Source organism: Takifugu rubripes, chromosome 10 (genome assembly GCF_901000725.2).
Source record: "Takifugu rubripes chromosome 10, fTakRub1.2, whole genome shotgun sequence".
In the NCBI taxonomy this organism is placed as follows: Eukaryota; Metazoa; Chordata; class Actinopteri; order Tetraodontiformes; family Tetraodontidae; genus Takifugu; species Takifugu rubripes.
Window position 1 is genome coordinate 7,322,565 of NC_042294.1, and position 6,045 is coordinate 7,328,609.

Here is a 6,045-nt window from a genome sequence, read left to right on the forward strand (position 1 = left end):
ACACACTTTTAAAGTCTCTTGTTTTATAATGACATCATATTCAGGCTTGTCATTCAGACGCTTTAGCACGGGAAACATGTAAACCCCAATGTTGGCTATATATCAGCACGCTCGGTTTGACATTTACAGTCGACCACCATCTTGTGTAAATATGAGATTACTGTTGTCAAATATTTAAAGCCTTGTAAAACAGCGAGCTATTTATAATGTGCCCTCATCGCTGCCGCGCTATCTGTGCGATAGGAAGAGTTAAGAGCCTGACACGTGCACAGTAAACACGGATAGAGTTGTAAATGTGTCCAGCGTTGAGATGCCAACAGAACCTAGTTATGGCAGGAAACCAGGAGAAATGTCAGTGGAGAACACGTCACACATTTCATAAATTTGAATCAAAGGTCTTGAATATATTTAGATTACCAGCTGTTATTTGCACAATGTTCCTTTATAAAGAGGCCAGCTGGGTAATCAACCCATCTATGCTCCGATGTTCCACGCTTGTTTCCCATAAAACACAAACTTTCGATATTTTCCCTCAATCAAAATGCTGTTTACTATTTTGTTCATAAATTTTAACTATAAAATACCTGCACATGTGTCTCATATTCAAAGTCCTCCCTTTTGTTCCATTGCTATTTTATTTTGAATTGTATTGTGTTGACCAATAAGGGGAAATGATTTGGATATTTTACTGAACGTACCAGCAGCACTGAAAGATTTGTTGCACGGGAAATAACTGAAAAACCTCCAAAACCAGCGACTTTGTGATCAGACACACACACACACACACACACACACACACACACACACACACACACACACACACACACACACACACACACACACAGTAATGCTGAACACATGGTGGCTGGACATGAAGACTGAAAGCAGTGTCCTGCTCAACTTCTGTTTCCCACCACAGGGAACTTGACATGTGGGACTGGAGGCTCCATGCATGGCTGCCATGCATTGGCCCTTACATTTTGCACATGTAGGTAAACAATCCTGCCTTGTCTGCCAAGAGGCCGGCGTTTATACATGGGTGCAAAACATGTGTTGCGGCCAAAGTCTCCACAAAGGTCACCAAGCCACGCTTTGAACACTTCAAAGACGGGAGATGAGACTGTTGCTTTTAAGTTTTATGGCAGGTGTAAGCAGGGGTTGCTGACCAGCCCAGGGTGGTCTGCTCCCTGGTCTGCTGGTGGCTAGCATGACAGAGACGGTGGTGGTGTGCAGAGGGCCAAGACGTTGGGGGCAGGGGTGCAACCAACTGACCAGCTTGCTGAACCTTCTTCAAGCAGCCGGCCACCTTTGGAGTCCAAGGATCTGAAAAGGTTTCTGGGAGCAGACTGGACACCAGCAGACGTCCACTTCAAGGGTCTCTGGTTACAGAGGACCTCAGCAGGGTGTGTCTGAGGCCTGTGTCAGTCCCATTTGGAAACAGATACATTGGCAGCAAGGCTGCCGGGGCCTGATGACCATACCATGGAGTGACCACAACACCGCACCCTCCCCTGACCGAGCAGAAACAGACTCCGGAGCAAGTTCAAAGGATCGGAAGAGGTCTTGCCAAAGTTCATTTGCTGGAGTTCATTCATCTCCACACCTGATGCGGTTCACTGCAATGAGCGTCATGTGTGGACGCTTCTCAGTTCAAAATGTGAGGCTTCAAAGAGTCTGCAAAATGAGTCATTCTCGCGTCCCTGAAGCGCTGTCCACTTCATTTATTAATGCGCCGCCATCTGCTTCCCTTAATAGTTTCTTTTATTACTTTATTAACAGTGAATATAGTTTCACCAAGTCTGGGTTTTTTGTGAGAAACGCTATTGATTTTGTCCCTGTCCCGATAAAACAAATGACTTCGCTAACAAACATGCTTCTGCCTCACTCTGCAAAAATCTGGGTTCTGAGCTCCAAATTTGCGCAGTTGGATGTGCTTTGGAACACCGCATTATGAACATTGAACCCAACACAAAGTGGCTTAACAGCTCCTCTGGCGACAGATGCGGCTAAATAGATCATTTCGCATGCTTTACAATATCCATAATTATCTGAACTCGGTACAAGGTGCGGCGCGTTTAGTTGATGATCGCTGAATGACAGATCTTTAACGGCCCCCTTCCCTTCTCCTTCAGATAGATGGAGACCCACGTGCACATTGAGAAAAGCCATTACGGGCCCAGGGTGAGGCAGGTGTGTTTGCAGCACTTCACAGATGGCTGGGAGCCTTGTTAATGGGAGAACAGTAAACACCAGAAAAGTTTTAGCTCTGAGCCGGATTACCAGCGCAGCTGACTTGCCGAGGCCGTTCGAGGTGAGTTCAGTTCACCCACAGGACTGTAGTGATACCTCAGATATTCAGCACATAGTTTACAGGCATACTGAGGGCATTTACAGTTTTACTTCTGTCCCTCCTCCAGTTACCTCTTGCCCATCCAGCATGGTGTTGCTGGATGGGCAATACCCTCATTCCCTGTTTTCGACTAGATTGAAATCTGTATTACTGGTAAATAATTGCTAACACGGAGAAGGGATATGCATGCTACAGTGCAGAAGGCAATCTCTTCAACGTACGAGTGTCCAAAACCCTTTGGTCTCTGCTTCCAACCATCAAGACGGCATGAGGAAAAAGTGCAAAAACTGTGATCATGGCAAAGCACTTTGACTGCACCCTCGTTCTCCATAACAAATATAAACAGCTCATTCCAGACTGAAGATGGGAGACATCTTATCAGCTCAATATTAATTGTTTCCTATTAAAATGGAACATTTTGCAACACCCAGAGAAACATTATCCTCCTGGAGAGTGAGGCTTCTTCCCATTTCACTACGGCGCTCAGACGCTGCGGCGAGATGATTAAAAGAGCATTACCTGAGCTGGGTGATTCCCTGAATGAGCTATGCTAAATTGGTTGTTTTCTGCGTCGTGATTAATCGATCTTCCAGGACCACATTTCAACACGCTTTGTTTTTCTGTCCCCAGTCATCACCTATTATTAAAGACAAATTCCCAATATCTCTCTGGGAGTCCAATTAAGGATTTACATTGTGACAGTATTTTTCACTTTAATTACTATACATATTGCACGCTTGATGTATTTCCTTATTTATCAAACAATGCAAAGGGATGGAATTCATCAAGTAAACAGATAGTTAGATTCTCTAATTGCAGCTTCCAGTTTGGCTGTGCAAGAAAAAAAACATCGGCTGAACAACTGAATCATTTCTTCTCTGTAAAACGACGATGCTGCACATCCTTAGCAAAAAAAAAAAAAAAAACCTTGAAAAGAAGGAAGTGTTGGCAAAATCCTGCTGACTGTGTCAGAACCAGATTTTTATACTTTTACTTTAAATGCTTATCGGTAACCGTTACTATTAGGACACTGGTGCCGGACTCACATTGACCTGAGGCCAGTCCACCTGTTTTCACTACCAATGTAGCTAACATACTCGTCAGCATTCACCAAGCCCATAAAAACCTTCTGTCCCCAAATAACTGCTCTCTTTTCTCTCTTGTCTGTCTGCGGGGAGAAGGAGGAAGGCTGAAAAATGCAGATATTCTGAATAATCATCACATATTTGGAAGCAAATGTAATAATAAAACTTCCAGGCCTGTGACGCTGATTGGTGCCCTGGAAGCAAAGCCTGCAGTAGTTTAAATCTACCCATGGCATTAATGCCCAATTTTCATGCATCTATACCGGCTCCTTCGTGCGACCCTGCAAATATCCTCTGGGCCTTTTCATTAGTCTACGAGGCCTTAGTGCGAAGGCTCTCCAGTTAATTTGCCCCGGCAGGACCGTTTCCCCTGCTGGAGATCAGTGGGGAAAATGCTCCCTCAAGTCACTTGAATACTCAGCGAGGCACGCTTGATGCAAATATATATAGCAGGTGTTTGTTTCTGCAATTTTTCACTATTTAAGTGCTTGAGCGAATCCCCGGCGCCACTCATCGCTGAGCTTGTCATGCGCCGGTGATGTGAGCATGGCGGTGGATCGTGGTTGCAGCCATTTTCCCCCTATCTTTCTTTCTGCATTGTTTGGCCCGACCGCTTGCTGCTACAATTGACCCACAAGTGGAGCTGATGACCAAGCTGACTAACCCCTGGGGAGTCCGAGTCAGGGAAATCAAGCGAAAGATGGAGTGAAAGAGACCGAGACCGGCGCACTGTATGCCGAGTTCCCCCCGTCCGTTGTGGAAGGTTCTGCACACCATGCAGAGATGCCACATTTATGCAGTACGAGGCCTTTTTTTCAGGCGGGTGATCCAGGAGGTCCTAGCGAGACCCTGGCATGGAGCGAGAGGCGCTGACAGGTGATGCTGCCCCAACAGCGCAGCTCGGCCACCGACCAGACAAGAGCTGTCTGCTCGAGCAGCAGAAGACCCGGGACCGTGCAGAGAGCATGAACCCGTGTTGGCACTGACCACAGCGCCAATCACTGGAGCTGAGCTAATTGTGGCACTCGTGAGGCGGGTTGGGGAGGTGGGACCAGAAGTGAAAGAGCATGAAGACAGTATTTATTGTGCTTGCTTCAGTCCAATACAAAAATCTATCCTGGGCCTCCAGTAGGGATTTTTTTTTTCACCTTTTCTCAAACTGTCATGGTGGGGTGCGCAGCCCAAAACATGTAATGTTGTCTCTTATCAGGGGCAGACGTGAAAACCAAGTGAGGGGACTGCTTTTATAGGAGATGAACTCTCACCATGGAACATTTGGAAACATGTCCTCCTCCACTGCAGGGCTGCGGGTTAGCACATGGAAAGCATTAAGCTCTTTACAGATTGAATAAGGATGGACCAATAAATGTCAGGAATTTCAGAGGGGGGGAAGGGGGGCACAATCACACAAACCTATCACCGATCCCAGTTTGCATTCATTATGGGGACAAGCGTTCCCCGCCACGTCCCACCTTGCTGGTCGGTATCTGCTCTGTAATTAGCTGGAGAAAGCTTTGGTTTCCATGACAGCAAAAGCTCGAGGTGGACAAAATCGAGACGGAGAACAAGGCAAAAAAATTCAAACCAGATGATTTGGATGCGTGTCGGACAGTAATGGGATGTTCACATGTCACCTGGCAGGTATTCAGCACTGCTCAGTCCATTTGGAGGGAACGACAGCCACGGAATAAAAGTCAGATTATTAAGGGGAGGAGGATCACATGACAGTGTGAGAAAGGGGTTTCAAATCCCATGCTGATGAGATTGAATGTGTCAGATTTAATTTTGGGGAACTGATGCGGCCCATACTTCTGCTGGACATCACCCAAATCCGTCTCCTTGGAAGAGTTACTGGGCTACGGGACTGGAAGTGGTGGGGGTGAGTGGGTGTAGGCCACAGTGCTTCAGATGGGCTCAATTTGGATTGGTCGCTGCGAGCGCAGAAGAGCCGCATATTTGTTTTATGATCAAAAGTGAAATATCTGGAGGGAATTGTCTTGTTTTGTTAAATTCATCACATGCAGACGTTTGTTGGCCACGTTGGTTCTTCACCAGCCTTGTCGACCTTTTGATCTGCAGATCGGCCGGCCATTTTCTTTCTGGTTTAAGTTTACACAGTTCTTGTTCTGATGATTCTAAACTCAGTTATGCGTTGTCAGGCACGATACCAAAGATAAATATTGTTTTAAAATGGAACATCCCGTTTCCTTCCTCATTCCTGTCCTGTTTGATTAATGACACAAACTTTTCTTCTAATAGTTTGAACGCTGCAGATCATCAAGTCGCACTTACCAAGTGACCGTTTTTCCCGCTCATCCCTCAGCTTCCAGATTTACGGGGGGTAGAACCGTCAGAGTGGAATCATAGGTCTACAGATGTTTGCAAGATGTTTTTTTTTTTTTTGTCAGTTGCAGATTATCCCCTGTAGCAAAATCTCATTAAAGTGCAATTTACAGAGCTGCACTGATGTTGCCATCAACCAAAATTAAAGGCATTAATTTTTCAAAGAAGTTCACCGAAGTCCTGGCAATAAATGATGTGGCACTTCGTGAGAATGATTCGCCAAAGTGTTATTTTTGGAGGAAGGAATTAACTCACGTTAATGGATTG

At 45.7% G+C, this 6,045-nt stretch overlaps 1 long non-coding RNA gene across 1 annotated transcript; it reads left to right on the forward strand.

The window, feature by feature from the left end:
• The first annotated feature begins 1,170 nt into the window (after positions 1–1,170).
• Positions 1,171–5,819, forward strand: LOC115251276 (uncharacterized). The gene is made up of 3 exons (XR_003889851.1): positions 1,171–1,657; positions 2,133–2,311; positions 5,695–5,819. It is a non-coding gene; the product is annotated as an uncharacterized lncRNA (long non-coding RNA).
• Positions 5,820–6,045: the final 226 nt, after the last annotated feature.